This window comes from Cupressus sempervirens, chromosome 11, assembly GCF_028749045.1.
Source record: "Cupressus sempervirens isolate cs-2001-9-10 chromosome 11, ASM2874904v1, whole genome shotgun sequence".
In the NCBI taxonomy this organism is placed as follows: domain Eukaryota; kingdom Viridiplantae; phylum Streptophyta; class Pinopsida; order Cupressales; family Cupressaceae; genus Cupressus; species Cupressus sempervirens.
In genome coordinates this window covers 783,477,009-783,502,291 of record NC_143128.1, presented here as the reverse complement: position 1 = coordinate 783,502,291, position 25,283 = coordinate 783,477,009, and the positions used below count along the sequence as shown (strand labels likewise).

Sequence of the window (25,283 nt, the reverse complement as noted above, 5' to 3'; positions counted from 1 at the left end):
TTGACCAAGGTAAACTCCTCGTCCAAAAAACAAAACCATTTTTCTTGTAGGTACAGGTATAGGACAACAAATTAAAGTGCAGATTTGGATACCCTTTTCGCCAAACTTATAGAATTCGTGAACAAAATTTTGATGGAGTAGTGTAGGTCAAGGTCAATTTTTTGGGGTATAATTGTGCCTTGAGGTAAGATTGTGCCTTGCCATCTGGGTCAAGGCTGACCTACCATCGAAAGGACAAACGTTTTCTAGGTTTTCTCCATCTCAACATTTCTAGTCTAGAGAAGGTTGTAGAATTCCATGAAACTGTACACAGACATCAAAAATTAGTGTTTTCCAGATTCACCCTACTTTGAGGTTAGTATTTGTCTTCTATTTCATTCAAGTTTTTAAGTACTTACTTTTTTATAGTAGATTATTGGATTTCCTCCTTTTTTCATATTCTCCATTGTTTGATTGATTTGGATATTGATTACTTTCTTGTGGTTAATGAATTTGGACCATTCCTTTTGGGAATTTGGGTTAAGGATAGATCCTATATTTACCCTCATATCATATTTCCTCCTACATATATTTCTCACATCATATCATATTACCATCATATTTTATTCTATTTAGTAAGACATCTTGATCTTTAGCTTAGGTCCTTGAAACCTTTTCAGTAAGCACCAACAACTCAGATGCCAATTGTTGGAATTATAAGAGGAGTAGATAAGTAGGAGGGGTGAATCACTTACCATTAAAATAATTCCATATCCCTTAGATGTCAATACAAACTTCTTATTAACTCAAATCCTTGCACAACTTGGTTAGAACTATATATTTATTGTAACTTGTTAACAAAGCAATCTTGAGATATTAATGTGTATTAACCTTTAGTAACTTAGTTGTAGAAAGATAAAGTAGTAAGAAAATAATGTGAACACATGAGACACCAATATTTAACATGAAAACCCAATTTGGGAAAACCACCAATACAACTAGTTACAACTTTTCACTTTTCCGAAGTGAGCCCTATTAGGAGCCAAACTTGTTAAAGGTTACAAAACACACTGTTAGGTGTGACCATGTTAAAGGATTTGAATCACCCTATTAGGAGTAGCCATTTTAGAGGTCTTAAAATATTTCAATCTAGAAAGGCTACTTTGTTAGAGGATTTACAAAAATTATTGTTAAGTCAACTCTGTTAAGATATTTCGTCAATGCTACAATTGTTAGAGAATGACAATGATTGACCCGATTATTAAAGTGACTAATTTGTAGATTCAAATCACTATTCTGGCTTATCCTCTAGATCCTTCCTGATCAAAATATTTTTTGCATCTCCTTGGATGTTACCCTCTTAATCAAATTTATTTATTTATTCACATGTTATCTTCTTCTACAACTTCATATTTCAGTCCACAACTTGACCTTTCATATATATGAAACCCAATGTCTAGTTGGCTTGAATACCCTTACAAATAAATAATTAACATCCACTAAGTTAGCTTGCAAAAAAAATAAAAAATAAAAAATAATTAAGTTTCAGGTCAGCTTATACTAAAACTTGGTCACTCGGTTACCACTAAGTTCCTTGGTAACTGACTTGACTTGGTTTACAATGAACCCCTTTGGTAACAGATGCAACTCGATTTACTCAAGAATCCTTTAATGATCAACTTATCTTGTTTAACACTTAATCACTATACTTTTCTTCTTTTGAACTTTTGCTTAGGTGATACTAGAGTCTTTTGAGCTCGATTAGAGTGTAACATTTGTGTAACATCAATGACAATATACAATTGAATAATTATTTTCAACAAGATATGTGTGTTTATATACACATAGATATACATAGAAACAAACACACACATATATATACAAAGGGTATGACTTAGTAAGACCTCCATGGGTTGAGATGGTATAGGAGCATCAAGGGTGATTCCTTGTAATAGTTCATATGTATCTACCAATAACAAGGGACTGTATAAACATTGGTGAGGTAATAATTGATGCCATACAATAAAGTGTTGGATTAACCAACAAATACCTACCAAAGGAAAAATTCTAAAAATATAATTAACATGGTGACATTTGAGGGAAAAGCCAATGTTTCTAAGACATCATTGGATCCATACCGATCCTAGAGGATATTAACAAGGATTTTATACTTACTAGGCTCTTTGAGATCTTGTTCTTGTTCGATGGTGAGGGCTGGCATGGAGTCTTCTAAGTCACTATCAACCCAAAAAGTATCTTCTAGTTCTAATAAGGGTTGAGTAGGGGTATATAATGTCAACTACTTAGTTTTTTTTCCATTGGAGTTAACTGACTGACAATGAATGAAGGCATTGGTAGTAGCCAACCAATGTCTCCCTAAGATTAAAGGATACAGGATCATAAATTCAATCAAATAGTCCCACATATTAATAGAAACAATCACATATTCTATAACTCCCTCATGATTGAAAAGTAATCAATCAACCATATGCAATACAATAGGGTAGGTTTGAGCCCTTTAAGAGATAACTTAGTCTTTGTTTCATTGGTCATTACATTATAGAAACACCTAAATCTATAAGTGTATTAGGGGTAGTAACCTTATTTATACTTACCTAGATGAGTAGAATCTGAGGACTCCCATATTTGGGAATAGCCAGAATTCCCAACATTATTTCTAATGATTGTCCAATAACTTGAAAAGTCTACAAATCCTCCTCCTTTTGTCGGTGCATGCATAATTTTCTACACCCTTAATATTGGTGTATGTAGGGTTATGCATAGTCAGCTTGTGGCCATCTTAACCCTTCATTCAATCATGTTATCATTATTATATTATTATTTAGTTAGGTAGGTTGGCCTAGGTGTTATACAGGAGTGTGTCTATTCATCCTAAACATAATTAGGTATATATAGGGGGATGTGAGTCTTATTTCAGAATAATATTGTAATGTGTGTTCTTATTGGAGATATTTGGAGGTTTCCTCCTAAAATTAGCCTATTATTCTCAATTATTATCAAGTATTTGTAGATTATTCATATTATCCTCTTCCCTTGTGCGAGTTATTTCATTACAAGTGATATTAGAGCATGATCTTGGTATCATAGAGGCAATTTTTGGAAGAGCATAACTTTTAGATTTTAGCAAAAAAAATTTTAAAATTTAAAGGGGTTTTGAAGACCATAATAAAGAATCTATAATCAAGATTTTAGAGGAATTGGAGTAGATTTGAGAAAATTATTGCAGAATTGTGATTTCTACACAATTAATTAAGATCTAATATCTCTCACATCCTACTGAATTGAGTATAAATTGTATTGGGTGTTTGAATACATAGTAGAGGAGCCTACATGCCAAAGCTTGGATAAATTGAAGCAAAAATAAGAGAGTTATTGCAAAATTATAAAAAAATCACTCTTAAGGTAGCAAATTTGCTAATTTTTGTATTTTTTTTGTATCTTGGCCCTAGTAAGTTACTATAGTTTTTTTAGAGAATTTTCATTTCATTTGTGTGATTTATTTCATAGATATTGGTTTCCATCATGACGGGGCCTATAACAAGAGGCGAAAAGAATGCTGCCATATCGGGGAAATCCTCTAATATGGATTGGGAAAAAATAGAGGATACTAATCCCAATGAGGAAATAAGTAAGTTCAAGGAAGAGGTTAAGAGGGATATGTGTGACCTATGAGGAGATATATCAGATATACAAATCATGTTAAGTGCTTATATGAATGAACCAAGGAAGAAGTTCTCAAGCAACCAAGGTGAAACCTTCAAGTCAATAATAATGACACAAATTTTAATACTTCTATGGGATCTTGGAATTTTTTTTGAAAGGTGGATATGCATAAATTTGATGGTGAGGATCCTCTAACATGGATAAACCAAATGGAGATTTTTTTGAAGTACATCAAATCCCATATGGACAAAAGGTCGCAATGGCTTCCCTATATCTAGAACCAGATCAATTCAGTTGGTATCATTGGCTTTGAACTCATTAGAGGAAAAAGGTTCTCACTATATCATGGTGATTACACTAGTGTGTCAGACAACTCCTTTAGCTAGCTTGCTAAACTTCAACAAAAATGATCAGGTAAGGATTATATTCAAAATTCCAAAATCTATCCTTAAGAGTGGATACAATTACAGAGGAGAACTTGAATGAATTATTTATTGGGTGGCCTGAAGGATAGAATTCAACATGAGTTATATAGGTTTAGTCCTAGCTCGGTAAATGAGTCTTTTATATTGGTACATAGGGTAGATGAAAAGTATTTGATTCCTAGAAAGCAAGGGGCTAAAGTGACAAGAGATAGAGGATATTCAACACCTTATCTTCTTCAACCTAGTAGGTTGACTGCACAATAAGTTGAGGATGAAAGAGAAAAAGGGTTGTGTTTCAATTGTGATAGCAATTACAGTTGAGAGCATAAATGTAGTGAAAATAATTTGTTCTATATTAAAGGGCCAAGTGAGGAAGAAGAGAATAAACCCATACTAGTGGAGGATAGGGAATCAAGTGAAGAATCAAATGATTATCAACTAATCAATTCTTGTCATCCACTTTCAGGTTTTGGTGCACCAAAAACTCTCAAGGTAGTGGGCTTCTTAAGGAGGCACAAAGTAACAATGTTGATCGACTTGGGTAGTACTCTTAATTTTATCAACAAAAAGTTGGCAATTATTCTAAATTGTTTTATATATCTAGTCTGAGAGTTTCAGGTTTTAATTGTAGATGGGATATAGTTAGTTGTTTAGGAAAGTGTCATTGTATTGAATTATCCATGAAAGATTACCAACTTGATACCCCAATGTATACAATATCCATGGGTGCAATAGATATTATTTTGGGAGTAAAATGGCTTACTACATTGGGAACACTTGAGATGAACTTCCAAGAACTATTCATGAGATTTCAATTAGAAGGAAAGGTAGTGGAGCTAAGGGGGTTGAGCGAAAAATCCCCACATATGGTAAGCTCTCATCAAATGCAAAAAGTGCTTAATAAAGGAGTGAATGTATTTTTGGCCCAACTATGTTCATTAGAAGTCTCTCAATCTAATGCTCTTACTCATCAAAATTTACAAGCAATAATTGATTGTCATTTAGTGATTCTTGGTGATATGCCTAAAGGGATTCCTCCTATGAGGAGTCATGACCATGCCATACAACTATTCCAGGGAGCTAACCACCAAAAAATGGGCCTTATAGGTACCCACACATACAAAAAAGTGAGATAGAAACAATTATTGAAGAAATGCTAGAGGCAAGAATTATTGGGCATACCCAAAGTTCTTACTCCTCGCCTGTGGTGATGGTGCGTAAGAAGGATGAAACTTGACATATGTGTCTAAATTATAGAGTGATCAACAAGTTTACCATTAAAGATAAGTTTCCTATTCCAGTCATTAATGATTTTTTAGATAAATTAAATGGAGCTATGTATTTGCCAATAGTGGCATGTTGTGATGGTTAAGTTGTTGTGTTTTTATCCTTGCCATCAAGGTTCAAATCTAATGGGGATGAGGTCCTCCATTTGTGACCTCATTGGTTCATAGCTCCAGGTCAAAGCATTTACCCCTTTTTAAAAATTAAAATTAAAATGGAGCTATGTATTTTACAAAGTTAGATCTTAGATTTAGTTATCACCAAATTTGAACTCACGAAGGTCATAATGAATTTTTTGTGATGCCATTTGGGCTTACCAATGCATCATCTACATTCCAAAGTTTGATTAATTCAATTTTTAAGAAGTTCCTAAAAAAGTTTGGGCCAGTGTTCTTTGATGATATATTGATTTATAGCAAGACTTAGGAAGAGCATTTGCAACAGGAAGGAGTAAAGATGAACCCTAACAAAATTAAGGCTATCATGGAATGGCTTATTCCAAAAACCATTAAGAAGTTGAGGGGCTACTTGGGATTGGTAGAGTACTATAGAAGATCTGTGAAGAATTATGGTTGTATAGAAACAACCCTCACCACTCTATTGAAGAAGGATTCTTTTCATTAGAATGAATATGCTAATGTAGCATTTGAGCAATTGAAGGAGGCTATGTGTACAACTCCAGTGCTTTCCACTTTGGACTTCACCAAGGAATTCATTGTGGAATGTGATGCTTTTGGAAATTGGATAGGATAAGTTGTCATGGAATATGGTTGACTAATTTCTTTTAAGATTCCTCAATTAAAAGGTAAAAATAACCTAAAACCTATTTATGAGAAGAAAGTGCTAGAAATCCTTCAAGTAGTTTAAAGATGGATGCCTTATTTAATGGATCTCTACACTTCAAGGTGAAGACAAATCATGATAACCTAAAATATTTTTTGGGAGAAAGACTATCCTCTAAAGAGAAACAAAAATGGGTCACTAAGATGTTGGGATATGACTTTGAGATAGTGTATAAGAAAGGGAAGGAAAATATTGTGGTTGGTGTACTTTCTAGGAAGGATGAAAAAGATGAGGCCTTATTGTGTGTCATTTCAATATTACAAGAAAATTGGGTGGTAGGAGCTAAAGAAGAGTCACAAATGTCATTTCAATATTACAAGAAAATTGGGTGGTAGAAGCCAAAGCAGAGTCACAAAATGATGTTGCAACAAGCAATCTCATCCAACAATTAAAAAGTGATCCTACTAGATCAAATAAGTTTTGTTTGAAGGGGGTATTATTTGGCATAAAAAGTGTTTGTATCTCTCCAAGAATTCCACTCTTAGACACAAGATTTCCATAGAGCTACACGAGTTCTTAGTTGGTGGTCATTTAGGATTTTTGAAGACATATCATCGGGTCAAGAAATACTTTTTCTAGGAAGGGCTAAAAGGCGATGTTCAAAAATTTGTGGTTGAATGTTTGGTTTATCAAAGAAATAAGGGGGAGAAAATTAAACCACCAGGTCTCTTATAGCCCTTATCTATTCATAACCAGCATTGGGAAGAGGTATCCATGGACTTCATCAAAGGGCTTCCCAAATCTAAAGGTCATAATGTCACCATGGTAGTAGTTGATCACCTCACTAAATATGTGTATTTTATTGCATTATCACATCCTTTTACAACAAGTACAGTGGCAAAAAATTTCTTGAAGAGTATCCAAAAGATACATAGTACACCTATGGTTATTCTTAGTGATCATGATCCTATCTTTGCTAGTCACTTTTGGAAAGATTTATTCTCATGTTTGGGTACTCAATTGGCTCATAGTTCATCATACCATTCTCAATAAGATAGGAAAACTAAGGTTGTTAATAAATGTTTGGAAGGATATGTACATTGTTCTCAATGAGTATTTTGGCTACCACTTCAGAATGGTGGTATAGCACTTTTTTTCATAGCTCATAAACAATGTCTCCATTTTTTGCACTTTATGGATAACATCCTCCTTATCACATCATTATTAAAGGTGGAACCAAGGGTTCAGGGATTAGAGGACCACTTGTTGCATCAACAACATGTACTTATAGGACTCAAGGAGAATTTAGCTATGGCACAAAATTGAATGAAACAACAAGCAGACCAACATCATAGTGAAAGAAATTTTAAAATTGGGGATTGGGTATTCTTGAGATTGCAGCCTTACAAACAAATCTTATTAAAGAAACAAAAAAATAATAATAACTTGTCTCCAATATATTATGGGTCATACCAAATCATGTAAAATATTGGTAGTGTTTCCTACAAGCTAGAGTTGCCACCAACAACAAAGGTACATCCAGTTTGTCATGTTTCTTGTTTGAAGAAGGTAATTGGGAAGAATATTCCTATTGTTGATCCTAGAATAGGTTTTGATAATTGAGTGTCAACACACTTAAGATATTTACTAATTTCATGCCAAGCTAGTAACACATGCTGAGTATAATATGTATAGATATTGAGTTGTAATGAGTGTCTAGTCACTCATGTGCCAAGCGATTCAAGTGCTAAGTGAACAGTTGATGCCAAGTAAGTTCAAGTGCCAAGCAAGATAGAATTATAGTAAGTGTTGAACATTAGTATTATCAAGTGTTGAGTAATATAGAATGGACCTAGTTGTTTGTGAAGGTACAAACAACTATGTAAAGCATTTTTGAGCCAACTTATGGACAGATCTCGAAGCTTTGAAGATAAGATCAAATCTATTTGGATTCCCTATGTGATCAACATGCAACCAATTAGAAAAATTGAAGAAATTGCACAGGAAAAATGAATGAATCTCAATCATAGATTCATACGCAACCCTAAGCCACCAAATTTTTTTTAAAGGGAGATGAAGCCTCATAATTCAAAGAGTAAGAGTGAATGTGTATGCAAGGAAGTGATGTGAGGAAATATTTGAAGGAAATGAAAGGGGTAAATTGTCCAAGGTGACTTAGAAGTGTGAAAGAATTGCAAAATTAGTTTACAAAATGGAGGCGAAACTATACAACATTGATACAACAGATCAAGAGGATCAAGATGGATAGAACTATGATTAAAATCAGCAAGACAAAGTTGTAAGTGTGTCAAATCAAACATTTTACTACTACTTTCTCACAACTATATTAGCAAGGTGAAATCCATTGACTAAGATTGATTTCACAATCATTGTAAAATCTTTTGACAGGGTGACATTCCAAGTGAGTGTTTATAAGAAAGGGAAGGAAAATATTGTGACTAGTGTACTTTCTAGGAAGGATGAAAAAGATGAGGCCTTATTGTGTGTCATTTCAATATTACAAGAAAATTGGGTGGTAGGAGCCAAAGCAGAGTCACAAATGTCATTTCAATATTACAAGAAAATTGGGTGGTAGAAGCCAAAGTAGAGTCACAAAATGATGTTGCAACAAGCAATCTCATCCAACAATTAAAAAGTGATCCTAGTAGATCAAATAAGTTTTTTTTGAAGGGGTATTCTTTGGCATAAAGAGTGTTTGTATCTTTGCAAGAATTCCACTCTTAGACACAAGATTTCCACAGAGCTACATGAGTCCTTAGTTGGTGGTCATTTAGAATTTTTGAAGACATATCATCGGGTCAAGCAATACTTTTTCTAGGAAGGGCTAAAAGGCGATGTTCAAAAATTTGTGGTTGAATGTTTGGTTTATAAAAGAAATAAGGGGGAGATAATTAAGCCACTAGGTCTCTTACATCCCTTATCTATTCATAACCAACATTGGGAAGAGGTATCCATGGACTTCATCAAAGGGCTTCCCAAATCTAAAGGTCATAATGTCACCATGGTAGTAGTTGATCACCTCACTAAATATGTGCATTTTATTGCATTATCACATCCTTTTACAACAAGTACAGTGGCAAAAAAATTCTTGAAGAGTATCCAAACGACACATGATACAACTATGGTTATTCTTAGTGATCATGATCCTATCTTTGCTAGTCACTTTTGGAAAGATTTATTCTCATGTTTGGGTACTCAATTGGCTCATAGTTCGTCATACCATTCTCAATAAGATAGGAAAGCTAAGTTTGTTAATAAATGTTTGGAAGGATATTTACATTGTTTCACTTTAGAGAAACAATCTCAACGAGTATTTTGGCTACCACTTGCAGAATGGTGGTCTAGCACTTTTTTTCATAGCTCATCAACAATGTCTCCATTTTTTGCACTTTATGGATAACATCCTCCTTATCACATCATTATTAAAGGTGGAACCAAGGGTTCATGGATTAGAGGACCACTTGCTACATCAACAACATGTACTTATAGGACTCAAGGAGAATTTAGCTATGGCACAAAATTGAATGAAACAACAAGCGGGCCAACATCATAGTGAAAGAAATTTTGAAATTGGGGATTGGGTATTCTTGAGATTGCAACCTTACAAAAAAATCTTATTAAAGCAATGAAAAAAGAATAATAACTTGTCTCCAAGATATTATGGGTCATACCAAATCATGTAAAAGATTAGTAGTGTTTCCTACAAGCTAGAGTTGCCACCAACAACTAAGGTACAGCCAGTTTATCATGTTTCTTGTTTGAAGAAGGCAATTGGGAAGAATATTCCTATTGTTGATCCTAGAATAGGGTTTGATAATTGAGTGTCAACACACTTAAGATATTTACTAAGTTCATGCCAAGCTAGTAACACATGCCAAGTATAATATGTATAGATACTGAGTTGTAATGAGTGTTGAGTCACTCATGTGCCAAGCAATTCAAGTGTTGAGTGAATAGTTGATGCCAAGTAAGTTCAAGTGCCAAGCAAGACAGAATTATAGTAAGTGTCGAGCATCAATATTATCAAGTGTTGAGTAATATAGAATGGACCTAGTTGTTTGTGAAGGTACAAACAACTATGTAAACCATTTTGTGCTGACTTATGGATAGATCTCGAAGCTTTGAAGATAAGATCGAATCTATTTGGATTCCCTATGTGATAAACATGCAACCAATTAGAAAAATGGAAGAAATTGAGCGAGAAAAATGAATGAATCTCAATCATAGATTCATACGTAACCCTAATCCACCAAAGTCTTTTTAAAGGGATATGAAGCCCCATAATTCAAAGAGTAAGAGTGAATGTGTATGCGAGGAAATGATGTGAGCAAATATTTGAAGGAAATGAAAGGGGTGAATTGTCCAAGGTGACTTAGAAGTGTGAAAGAATTGCAAAATTAGTTTACAAAATGGAGGAGAAACTATACAACATTGATACAACAGATCAAGAGGATCAAGATGGATAGAACTACGATTGAAATCAGCAAGACAAAGTTGTAAGTGTGTCAAATCAAACATTCTACTATTACTTTCTAACAATTATATTAGCAGGGTGAAATCCTTTGACTAAGATTGATTTCACAATCATTGTAAAATTCTTTAATAGGGTGACATTCCAAGTGAGTGTTCTAAAGTCCTTTAGCCAAGCACACTTTTAATATGGTGTTAAAATCCTTTAATATGATAGGATCTAACAATCCTTTGTAAGCCTTTAACTAGGTAGGCCTTTCACAGGGTAGATCATGAGAATGGTCAAACTATGTAGCCTTAACAAGTGAACTTTATTCTGTAGTAGTGAAGAATTGTAGGTGTCATCCCCACCCTAGTTTTACCTTCTTATTGGAGGGTTTCTGGGTAATCATATTTGGTGTCAAGTGTTTATGTGAATGCATTTACTTTACATATTATTTCAATATGTTAATGCATGCATTGTTTTAAAGTTAAAAAATTTATTGGTCAAAGAATAGTTACTTTTGATTCACCTCCCCTCAGAAGTATACATTTCCCATTTGTATTTCGAAAAATTGGTATCAGAGCTGAGTTCTCATTAGGAGAAGCCTTACAACTTGGAGAAAAGATCTTAAAATGGAAGTTTACAAGTTGGGAAAGACCATTTTGAATCAAGAGATTGAGATACATCTCTTACTACAACAACTAAATGATGCCAGAGATGCCTTGAAAAGTTTTCTAAAGAGAAGGAAAGAGATTGCTATGGCAGAAATGACACACAATACAAAAAGATTGACACCACAAAATTATTTGCAGATGGTAACTCCTATGAATTTGATGCAACAATTGTAGATCTCATGGAAAAGAACATAGCACAAGCTGAGGAAATCAAAAATCTCAAGTTGGAACAAGAATCACAAGCTATACTGCTATGTGAGGTAACTGAACAAAAGAAGAAAGCTATAGAATATAGGGCCATGATTGAAGAAGACAAAAGAGTTTTGGCAAATAGATTGGAAGAAAAATCAGCAAAGCTATTTAGGATCTCAAACATGCAATTGGACACCCTAAGTCAAATGATGAATGCTCATCATGAGTTGAATGTCAAGGACATTGAGATAACTACATTGAATTTGCAGAATGAACAATTGCAGAATGACCTGAAAAGAGAAAAGGAGTTTGCTGAAAGTTTCAACAAGCCAAATGAAGCCATCAAGTACTTTGAGCAACTACTAAAATCCCCTAGGTCTAGTAAAGACACATCAAGATTGGGCTACATAAGCACTAAAGAAGGAGAACCATCCAAAGTTGTTGAGGAAAGAACAATAAAGGTATGAATTCTAAACCTACTTGTCATTATTGTGGTAAGAAAGGACATATAGCTAATGTTTGCAAGAACAAGAATGTTAGTTAGAATGCTAAGCCAAAGAACATGACTCATTGTCACAAGTGCAACAAACAAGGTCATCAGGTACATGGATGCAAAACCAGAACCATGCATGCACCAAAATGTGAAGGATACTGCTAAAATTGTTAGAAGTTTGGACACAGAGCCTTTGAATGTAGATCCAAGTCCACATGGTCATCAAAAAAGCAAACAAAGGGAAGAAGCTATGAAAACTCCTATAACTGGGATTACAATACAAGATATAGCTATCATTATTGTCAAGAATATGGACATATCCTTGAGAATTGCATAAGAACACACTTCAGTGGTAACTACACCATATGGTTGAGTCATGTTACATGCTTTAGTTGTTTGGAGACTGGACATATGAGCAAGCATTGCCCAACAAGGACAAGGGAACCTAAATTAGAATTCAACAAAGGAAAAGGCAAGGTAGATGGTGAACACATCAGAGGAGAGATGAACAAAACATGGAGGAAGAAAGATGGATGCAACACATCAATGAAGGGATCACTTCACCTGAAAGGTCAACTGGTCACATCTCATCCAACTAAGCAAAAAGAGGTATGTGGGACTGATATTTAAAATGCTTTATCATACATCAATTCCAAAAGAAGTTAGTGCTGAAATAGATATGTTAGCATGAAGAAAGATGCAAGACAATAAGTAAATTCCATGGTTAAATCTTTAAGTTTTCACTTTACTACCGAGAGTGAAATGTCCTCTTCAATTGCCAAGTAAAATCCTAGTATGTACCAAGCTGTCAGCCAAGGTTAGTTGAAGCCAAGTCAATAGTAGCTATCAAGTGAAAGGAAATTTCTATTGGTGCCGAGTAAGGGTAATTCTTATAACTACCAAGTGATGGTATAACCAATGAATGCCAAGTAAAATAGAAATTGCATTGAAGTTGAGTTTATAGCTATACATGTACCATGCAATAAATGTTATCTTTTGAAAGGGTATGAGGGAAAATTTTAGATATTTTTTTTGGCATTATGAACACAGAGCAAGAGCGAGCAGAGAAAAGAAGTGACTTACAAGAGAGATCAAAGCATTTACACAAATCATATTAAAGATTGAGCGACAATTCATCAATTCCAAAGGTATTCTTCATCTACTAAGCTACGCAATTTTCATATTTGTTAAACCCTAGCTTTCATAATGGCCTCAAGTTCAAAGAATGTAAAGGAGAAGGAATCGTTTGAAGTTCAACTAGTTAACAATGAGGTAAAACAACCAGACTTTAGGGCTATACCAGAAGTTGCATATAAGAATGATCTAGCAAGCACGTTATTTGTCATTCTACCTAAGGTTGTAATGGTTCAAGATGTGAGGAAGTGTTATAATTGCAAGGTAGGAGGGATTAGAGATATGGAAATTAGAAAAGCATATGATAGGTTATGTGGAAATAGAGAGTTAAAGGAAGAATTCAAAATCATAGAAAGGAAGGGCTTAACTCGTGCCCTAGATTTTCCAACTATCTTCAAAACTAAGTGGATCAAGATTGTTTTAAGCAGAATACACAATGGATTTCTATGGCTAGAAGGTGGACCCATTAAAATTTTGAAGAGAATTGTACATAGGGTTACTAGATACCCAACCCTAGATCAGCCTAAGACTTTGAGGAGTGACTCTAAAGAGGTGATTGAGTGAAATATAGGAGCCAAGTGGAACAAGCGAGGGATGACTATTAACACTATCACTGATCCACTTCTTGACTTTTTTGTGAGAGTTATATCACATAAATTCTATCAGTCAAGTCGACTAAATAGTGTTCCATCTATAGCAGTTGATGTAGGCTACAAGATAGTCAAGAAAGATCATATTTATGATCTTGCAAAAATACAATTGCAATAGATAATGGAGAACCTAGGAGCAATGAGGAAGTCTAAGAGTGCTTAATGTAAATTTGGCTCCATATTGATATGCATATTTTTCTATATTCAAAATGAATTCCCATCTTTTGGTAGAGTAGGATGGAAGATCAATAGGTTAGTTTCTATACAAATCAATGAGTATATTGAGAAAATGAGAGAGAATTTTGAGTTAGTGATGACTAGTTATTTTGAAGATTTCAAGCAGTCCATGAAACAAAGGTTGAGAATTCCTATTTCCCTAGTGGAGAAATATTACAATGATATTTTCTTTTTAATAGACATTGACTTCACCTTCATCCAAGCTACAGTACCTAGAGTTAGATGGTTAAGGCCTCTAGGTTATGAAATAAACATTGATGAAGCTTCAATCGCTATCACTGCACTTCTTGCTAAAGAAGTTGACAAGACTACCAAAAAATTTGGTAACTATGATGTTGTTAAATCAAAGGTTGAGATGGAGTTAAAGATAGCCTCAACTTTGAAGAAGAAAGACAAAATGGTGAAGAAACTCAAACCCAAGTTTGGAGAAGATGATGAAGAAGAAGAAGAGGAACAAGAGGAACAAGGTCAAGAACCTCTTGCTTTGACCCAAGGCATGGGTGAGGATCAAGAATAAGAAGGTGCTAAGGGAGAAGATGTCAAGGAAGAACCAGCAAAGCCTCAAGCAAAGAAGAGAAAAAAAAGACACAACTTGTTGCATAATCTAAGGCAAAGAAGGTTGCAAAACCTAGTGCAACAAAGCCTGCAACTCTAGCAACAAAAGTCACTACAAGGGCAACTACAAAAAAGGCCAAGGAGTAGGCAAAAGAGAAAACCAAGGCAACTGAGTAGATTGGTCCTATGCAAAAGAAGCTGAGAAAAAAATGTGTGGCACAACCAGAGCCAGATGATGAGAAGATAAAATCAAAGAACACAAGCCAATTCAGATTGGTAAGTAATGCTCCCAAATCTAATCTTGAAAACATTTGTGATAATGTTAGAGATGATGTAGATTTGACTAGATTAAAAAACATTGAATTTGGTAAACTGAGTAGAGAAGAGAAAAACATGGTTGAAGAGTCTGTATATGCCATGATGGCAAAATTCAAGAACACCCCTCTTGAATTTGATAACACAATGCCCAAAGAATTGTATACCATTGTTGAGAATAAATGGCACTATTGCCTAAACATGAAAAAGGAAATAAGAGATTCTACATTGGCACAAGTGATGCCAAAATTCTCAAAAGGACAAATAACTAAGGCTAATAAGAAATATGGTATCATATTTGCACCAAAGTACAGGGCATTTAGCATTTTACAGAATAAAATTGAGGATGTTGTGAAGAAATCCACACAAATTTGGAGATTAATATATGGATTAACAACTGCAAAGGAAGGAAAAGTAGATCCCTTTGAGGGAAGGAATAATGAGGAAGAAGGTGAGGACAAGAAGGAAGAAATAGAAAAAGAGAAAGAAAACACTACTGTGGAGGAGACACAACAAAGGAAAGATGAGGTGACAACAACTAAGGAGCAACAAGCATAATAGAGTATTGAAGACTCACAATTACAAGCCATGAGTCCTCCACATGACACAAACACAACTACAAAGACTATAATAGTGAAAAATGTTCTTGATAAATCATCTCAAAACATCAATCCATTGACTGCAAATGATTTGAAAAAGATACTTGACCAATCCACACTATAGGCAAGGCTATGTGAAAATCCTATATTGGTCAGTGTGGATGAACTACAAAAGGTTGTAGCTAACATAACAAGGGAAAATATGTGCATACAAGAACCACCTACTACCATCACTATAGCTACCAATGCTCAACCATTAATAAAAATAGAGGAAAAATCTTCAAAAGTTGATGAAGCTTAGACTGTAGAAGAAAAGGAGCCTACAAGAGAACAGCTAGGACACATAGATGTTTTTGTTCCTACTACACAAGCACAAGGTGCACCACAATTGATCATAATTGATTAAGGAAAATCTAATGAAGAGAAGGACATACCCAAAGAAAAGGAGCAAGAAGCAATACAGACATTGGTAAACTTACCAACCATTGGCACTCCTACTAAAGTCCTTCAGAGGTTGAGCACTAATGCAATACCATTGCAAATCTCAGCACCAGGCTCCAACACAATGAAGGTTGCTAAGGTATTTCACTATGGTGATGCACTTCTAGATGAAGACATAGTGATACCAAAATATGATTACGAAACAATGACCTTAGAATAGATTAATATCATGCAAGAAGCATTGGAAAGAAAGAAGAATCAAGAGATACTCAAGAAAGAGTATAAATAGAGGCAAACACTTCAGGTGATCAAAGACATCTTTTTAGATGCTTTCGACTTGCAAACACCTGATGAATCAAAACCTATATTAAAATAATTATAAAAAATTATTGAATAGGTGACAAATAAAGACTAGGAAACCAATGTTAAACTCATGGAATGGTCTAAAAAGAAATTTCAAGGAAAAGTCAATGAGAAGGTATCTAGTGAGATAACACTATCACAAGTTGTATTGGCTAAGAAAATTGAGAAAGTGAAGAAAGTACTTGAGAACATATTCTCATTGTACACAAAATTGTGTAATCCCACACTCTTCACACAAGAGACGAACCATAGAATTTTGAGTCTAGAATGGAATTTGAAGATTTTAGGCATGCAACTACCTCAAAATCCAACTCAAGGAGAGAAGCACTTTCATTCAGTGCTTCATACATAAAATCAACTAGTTGTGTTAATAGCACAAGAGGCTAACATAAGAGCCAAGTAGATTAATATACAAGCCTACCTTACCCCCCATATGGAAATACTTCAAAAGGAACTAGCCTATGTAGAAGTAGTGTTAAAGAAAGATCCCAATCTTTCAACATTGGATAATCTAGTTCATCTTGCAGTAGAGACAACCATCCAGATTAAATCCTTAGATGTTGCATTAGATAGTTGGGATGTTGCTTTGAAGATCATTATGAAAGTCCTCAAGAACTTTTTGGACAAATACACAATCAATGTATAGAGCCTTTGACATCAGTGTTAAAAAGAGGGAGAAATATTCAAGGGGGATAAATATTAAATGGGGGAGACAAATATGAAAGGGGGAAATAACCCAAAAAAGGGGGAAAGCAAGCAAAGGGGGAGCAACCAACAAAAGAAAAAGCATAGTATATCAGACAAAAACAAAGTGTCAAAAATATTTTGAAAATTGACTTAGAGAAGAGAAGAAATTTTGGATACAGAATGGGCACATTAACTCAAGGGGAGTTACAAAATTTTGAGGTATACGAGTCTATTACAAAAGTTTTGAAAATTTTAAAGTTTTGTATACATATGTCGAATTGTATGTATATTTTACTCAAGGAAACTATATTTTTTATGTATAGTTAGGTGTTTTTGCCACTCATGTCAAAGGGGGAGATTGTTGATCCTAGAATTGGTTTTGAAAATTGAGTGTCAACATACTTAAGATATTTACTAAGTTGATGTCGATCTAGTAACACATGCCAAGTATAATATGTGTAGATGTCGAGTTGCAATGAGTGTCGAGTCACTGATGTGCTGAGAAATTCAAGTGCCAAGTGAATAGTTGATGTCGAGTAAGTTCAAGTGCTGAGCAAGATAGAATTATAGGAAGTATCGAGCATTAGTATTATCAAGTGCCAAGTAACATAGAATGGACCTAGTTGTTTGTGAAGGCACAAACAACTATGTAAACCATTTTTGAGCCGACTTATGGATAGATCTCAAAGCTTTGAAGATAAGATCAAATCTATTTGGATCAATTAGTAAAATGGAAGGAATTGAGCAGGAAAAATGAATGAATCTCAACCATAGATTCATACCTAACCCTAAGCCACCAAAGTCTTTTTAAAGGGAGATGAAGCCCCATAATTCAAAGAGTAAGAGTGAATGTGTATGCGAGGAAGTGATCCAAGCAAAGATTTGAAGGAAGTGAAAGGGGTGAATTGTCCAAGGTGACTTAGAAGTGTGAAAGAATTGCAGAATTAGTTTACAAAATGGAGGAGAAACTATACAACATTGATACAACAGATCAAGAGGATCAAGATGGATAGAATTGTGATCTGGAATCAGCAAGAAAAGTTGTAAGTGTATTAGATCAAACATTCTACTGTTATTTTCTAACAACTGTATCAGTAGGGTGAAATCCTTTGGACTAAGGTTGATTTAATAGTCATTATAAAATCCTTTAATAGGGTGACATTCCAAGTGAGTGTTCTTAAGTCCTTTAGCTAGGCACACTTTTAATAGGGTGTTAAAATCCTTTAATAGGGTAGGATCTAAAAATCCTTTGTAAGCCTTTAATAGGGAAGGCCTTTTATAGGGAAAATCATGAGAATGGTCAAACTATGTAACCTCAATAGGTGAACTTTATTGTTGCAGTAGTGAAGAATTGTGGGTGTCATCCCCACCCCAGTTTTACCTTCTCATTGGAGGGTTTCTAGGTAATCATATATGGTGTCAAGTGTTTATGTGGATGCATTTACTTTACATGTCCATATCAACAAAGTCAAAGAGATCGGTTTCATTTGATTGGTATGTGGAAGACCTTGATGTTGAGAAGTTGTGTGATTCGCATGGAGTGGAAGGTGTTTTGGCCCCTTGGAAGGAAGCTTCATCTCTTTTACTAGCTTCTTTATTTTTACTTGGAGAAGCATATTGCTTTGAATTGTCCCCATGGCTCCTTGCAGATGATGCCAAGACTGTCCTTGTTGTTTTCTTCTGCCATAACATAATGTTCACAAAGTGTTAGAATTGTCTCTAGATGAAAAGAAACTATAGAGGCTCAATTGACATGTGATCTTAGTTAATGTAGAAGATATATTATGAAATATCATCTGAAATGTTGATAAAAAAGTCTTCCTAAAACAAAAATGTAAACCATATCAATTAGAAAACAAAAATGTAAACCATATCAATCCTAAAAATGATTTATATCATTAATCAATGTAAAAGAGAGTAGAAAGAAGTCATAATTGATACCTGAAATGTGAACATTGTAGGCATTTGATCCTTTGAAATGAACATGTTCTCCTAATGAAGGCTTAAACTAGTCTGGATCCCTACAGAAACACATGACATGTAATTGAATGGATAAAAATTTATGGTACAAGCACTTGAAACACTTAGACTGGATATTGTAGCTCAAGTGCCAAGGTCTTGAAAAATGTTGAACACATTTACTTATTGGTGAAGTTTATATGCAACATCAAGCAAAAGTTTATTATATGGTGCAACACATTCACTCAAAGCCAGTGATCAGAACAATAATCATCTTATAGAAGGATACCGATCACATTAAAATTGCATAAGATTAATATTAAAATTGGCCATCTTCAAGCTAAAATCATCTGTTTAAAAAGAAAAACTCTTTACTATTTTTCCCATTGTTCTTTGCACCATCAAGTTTTATTTTAACTATTATATGTGGAAAAAATGTAATATTGAGAATAGTTTATGTTCTACCAATAGGTTCCATATAAATAAATGTCAAGGATTTTATATTATTCCAATCTAAACTGATTAGAAAGTTTACCTCAAATTTTTGTAGATCTATCTCCGACCAAGTGGAAGCTATGTAACATACCAGTTAGAGCTAAAGCAAGCTGCCATATTAAGATGTTGAGGGAGATGTTGTACCTCTATCACTGTGAGCTTGTGTGTCTTCCTCATTACATGCTTGGGCTGAATATTTGACTGTAGAATCACATGTCTCACCTATTAAAAAAAATAGTACATCAGCATGTCAAGAAGGGTTCCATCTTTCGACAATGCATTTGATGAATTGAACATCTCAATTGTAACCAGCACAGTTTTTAGGGCTACGTCCCAAATGATTTGGCTAGAACTTGTGTTCTAGGCCCAGATGTTGCAAATAACAACCTATGATGCCTTCATCTATACACAATGTCTTTCTAGTTTCTTTCTACTCACACGCCCATTTCATTTCATATGATCATCTGAAAATTGTGTCACTCTAAGCTCTCAACTGTTTCCTTTTGATTGATCATCTGATAACTGTTGAATGAGAGATTTGGGATAAGCTATAGGCATCCATCAAAGCATAAAGGATTTTTTCAAACAGTGTAGATGAAGTAGTAGCATTTGCCTTGGGAGACATGCTTGCAAAATGGAAGCATAGATAAGTCATGTGAACTGTTTGACAGGATGCCTGAATGTAATGTGGTCATCAAAAGTCATGGTTGCTAGATATGCACAAAATAGATATATTGAGAGAATATATTTGTTTAAGTTGCAACTGCCCTGGTAGACATGCATGCAAAATGTGGAATCCTAGACGAATAGTTAAACTGAATCCTCCTCTTGGAGGAAGGCTACAAAAAATACATAGTTCAATTGAATGGTCTATAGATACCATCAAGATTAGCATTTTGAACAATCCATCCAGGATCCTATTATGTATTGGCCACTATTCTTAGATGATTTGTATTCATATGTGTCATGTTTGCGGCATCACATCTCACCACACTTATCATTGTATAAAGTTTTATGTCTCTACCAGTAGGCATATTCAACCTGCAATAAGTTTGTGATAGCTAATATTGAAAATCTCTTATTGCAATTTTGAAATAAAAGCTCCACTAAGTAGCCAACAACATTTCATCCATATTTTATATAATATTGAGTACCACATTTATCATATGTGTTTTCTATCTCAAGGAGCTTAACTAAACTAGTATTGGGTTGATGATGGCCTAATAATACCTTGTTAAGACCCTCAAGACAAGACACATCAACTCTGAGCAGAAAGCATACTGATAAATTAAAATTAAGTGTGGAACAATTAGCGAAGCTAGCATTCAAGTATTAAAAGGGAATGTAATAAAATATTTAATTTCTTACCAGTTCATGTTTTCTGATTATGCACTGTTCATTAAAATTCATTTTTCTACTGTCTCACAATCAACTAGATGATGAGCTTCCTTGGAGCACTAAAGAGGTTTCAATCAAAATTTCAAACTATTTAAGTTTCAATACAATATATTAAAATCAAGAACAATATGTTGGAAAACAAAAGCACCTGCTAGAAGGACTATTACTAAGCACAATATAATAGAACTTACATTATAGAAAAAGTTGTGTGAACATTTGCAAGTGATATCATAGCACCCACTTCTAATTACAAAGTCAACACCATACTCATAGTTAGGAGCTAGACACCATTTGGTCTACAAGTACATCCAAACAACAATTTTAAGCAAATTACTTATTTCATACTCTCTACTAACCCCAAAAAATACTCTGGATATGGAATAAAGATAAATCTATTAATAACAAACATAAGACCACAATGCGGAGAAAGTTCTAAATTGATAAACAATAAAACATTTAGTACAAAAGGAACAGATACTCTAAATTATGTAAACAACCAAGAACAAAAACTCTGTTTATGCTCATACGTGTTCCTCTATAACATCCTATCAAATAAGATTATGTAAAAGAAGCATCAACAATTAAATTATTATTATTATCCCAATATAGGGAACATGGAGTGCTCTTCAGAAAGATTAATAAGATGGGAACATGTATATTTGTAGAGAATTATTCAAAAGATGCTACAAAAAACAAAGAAAACTACTCTGCAAATACACTCAAAAGGAACAGTCAAACTAGGTAAGAACTGTGATTAGACAAATTTAATTTCTTTAAGATGACCAATCAAATAATCAAACCTTTCTATTTTCCTCAACATATGATATGAGAAGGTATCGTGTATATTTTTTTCTATCTTCATCAGAGACCAAAGAAAGCACCATATTCTCATCAATAGCAGCTCCACATGATGGGACAGGACACCGTAAAGAAAGACATCTGGGTCCATCATTTATAGAAGTGTGAATATAGCCTACAAAGCACAAGAAGTATGTTATGGCATGCAGGACCATTGCTTACCAATAAATGAAGAGTGTTCCTTGCACATCTAACTTACAGGATACAAATCATTCTATCCACATGTAAAACTGTTAGCTAAATCATATTTAAAATGAGAATGAACACAATTTCTAACATGAAAGAAAAGTCAAAACTGTAACATAAGTTATGATGGACATAATTACATTGTAAAAAATAAATGTAGCAGCTATAATGATCTCACCATGGAACATGTGACAAAAAAAGCATGCAACTATATGATTCATTTCTTTCTATAAGGTTCCACTGAATCATTTATTTAGATACTAAGAGATGTTTTAAATCTGAAAAAGTTTTGTGATACCATTGCATATAACATAGCATCTCCAAAGTCTCAATCAAGTCATGCTTTTCAATTCCATGATCAATATGCATTGTGATAGGGACCTATCAAAGTAACTTTTATGTTAAGCATTGTTCAGAAATTAGCCAAATTTAACTATCAAAGAATAAAATTGGGATAATTCATTATGTAATTCTACTGCAAAAACTTTGCTTCACATTTAAATAGGATATATAATGATCAATGCCTACTAGATCCATTCAAACTTGGTAGTATTTAGAAAGTGTCATCACCTGCTATAGTACAAGAGCATGCCATGATCTCTCCACAATGCCCAGTTATGTGGTTGCAAAATTAGCAACCTCTTAGATGCCATAATGGACAATCTAGATAAGATGAATAAAGAGATGCAACAAATTAGAATGAGGCATGAAAATACAATCATCATTGGCCATAACTTCCAAAAAAATTATGTTATAGATAGAAATTAATTGTAACTTTGCCTCTTCTAGACTATAGATTCTCACAGCAATTATGTACTGCTCTTAGACAAAAAAATTATCATCGCATAAATCGCTCATTAAATTACAAACTATTGATATCTTGAAGCACCAAAGGTCCAAATGTTCTATGCTATGATAGCTAACATAAATTTTCTAATTTGAAGTCAAAAAAATAGCCTAGTATACCATCAGAGATAAAAAAATATTTTCGTTGGAAGAAAAGATCTAAAAATGGAGATACCATCCATGACAGACTCCACTAGAAAAAGAAGAAAAGAGGAAAAATAAACAATATCATTTAACAGATAGGTAGAATGAAGAATTACAAGGGTGGTCTTACAAAGAGAAGACAAAATAACAAGGCAACAAAATTAGAATAAACACAAAACTATCATTCTTTCTGACAAAAAAAAAAAAACAGCACGACAATAAATCTTTTAAGAGATTCAACGTCCAATATAGATTCTGCAGACTGAAAGAAGCTAAATTCATAGTACACAAATATAATAGAGAAAACTAGTGAATTGAATTCTCTTTGAGAGCCAAAAAGAGATTCGAGAACAATATTTGCTATTCAAAATGTGAAGCAAATGATACAAAACAGTCACAAACCTGATTGATCAGAAGTGAGCTGCAAACAAAATTCATAGCACCATTATTGATAGGCAAAAAGTATCTTGATTAGCTTCTTTGAAGGAGATAAACCTCAAGTTCCCAATTATGTTCTTGTTATGGATAGGGGTGGAAATAGTTTAATATGTCAATTTCTATCATTTATAGCATGCTAGTTTAGCATAACTAGCTAGTTAAATCAAGCATGATATAACAAGACATCATGGGTACCAATTTTCAAGATTATGGGCTATGCCAGATATGGGTACAGGGCTATAAAATGTGTCCCTCTGTTACACGCACACATGCACACATATACATACACACACAAAAGAATATTAGAAACATTCATAGTTGTTGTAGAAAAATTATTAATTGCTATTGTTGTTCTAAATCTTCCAATGTTATTAACACAAAAAAGCCCTCCCACTTTCCATGAACCGTGCTCCAACTTGTTGCATTCAAACAGTGATCAAATGAGTGCAGATCCCCGCCAAAAATCTAATTGTTCAAAACTCTCCATCTAACACTTGTTGCAGTGAAAATATAGGTGCAGTAGTCAAATGAGAATCATAACATTGAAATAAGGGAAAACATTGAATCAGTTTGTTTTTAGGTGAAAATAGGTTGAGTTCGTTCACTTTTTAAATTCTGTTTATTTTTGTAGTTTCTTAGGGGGGTCTCATGTATTGTGGAGCATCTCCTTTTAAGAGAGATTCACCTCAAAATTAGGGCACATCCCTTAGAATCCCAAGACATCCCAAAGTGCATCAACTATCAATGACCAGGAAAATGGGATATGAGTATATAACATGTGTGGTTGTTTTTAAGGCTTGCATTCACACCTCAGTTAAGTATGTATATGTACTCTTAAATATTTTGCATTAGGTAGTATGCTAACTCGAGTGGCATAGGATTCAATAAAGTTGAAAAAAAAAGAAGGTTGTATTCTGAATGATTATGGAAATTTTTTAGGGGTAATGTTAAAGATGAAAGTGGGAGGCATACAACAATAAAGCTATAATTCTCAACACCAAACCTAATAAACAAGAACTCAATGGAATTCACATCTTAGTTCCTTAGGCCACAAAATTAAAGCATTTGGATTGTCAACTTTCTTTTGTTTCTCAGATGCATGACCCATAGGTCGAAGTGGTGAAGTTAGCAACAATCTAGGGTGTGCCCTTGAAGCATATTTTCAGTAAAGCCTCTGCAAGAACCAACCAAATAAAGTAAAATAGATGATGTCTTTTATGCAATTACATCTAAGTGAAAAATATATATAAAGCCATGTGTTTGTTGAAATCATTAAATTCAGACAAGGAGTTGAAATATCCTTCAACTTCATGTCATTTCAGAAGCCTCAAGGTTGTCCCATTTTAGATGTTCCAATAAACAAATGCCACTTTGTGTTTGATAAACTCACCTTGAGATTTGCCAAAGCAATTGTAGTGATGTCTTTGTTTGACCCAAGTTTAATTTTGGGAAGTGATACACTAGTAAAATTAGAAGCCTTAGATCCAAGATGCTTAACACAATTACCATTTACTCTAGCAAACCAACTTTCCCCTGCAGATAGTTTAAAGAGCTCCTGAACAAACATACCTAAAATAGCATTAATTGAAAAGCTTATAAATATAATTTTTTTGAGAGACATTTAATGAAAAACTAATATAGAGTGAAAGATCCAAATAAGCAGGAATCATTTTAAACTGTTAGCATTGACTCCATCACATGCAACTATTGCACAATTTTGCGATGCATTGGTGTTTGCGCAACACATAGAACCAACATCCATATGCATTGAGCATGTCTGATCTTTAATGCATGCAGAGTTTTGTGTTGGCCCATTAGGCTATTACCACTAGCTGACCCCATTTGAGTTGAAGTTGTCATGGTAACAAGCACTTAAAAATGAAGTACAAGTGAGGTGTATATTTTAATCTAGTTTTGCAATCTCAAAACCAAAATAAAAATAAAATTCAAATGCTTAAGAAATCAGAAGAAATGATGATTTATGAGACAA

General features: G+C 34.0%; 1 pseudogene; it reads right to left on the bottom strand.

Moving 5' to 3' along the window:
- The window catches only part of LOC149531926 (uncharacterized), a 60,616-nt pseudogene that overhangs the window by 33,803 nt on the left and 1,530 nt on the right, over positions 1-25,283 (bottom strand).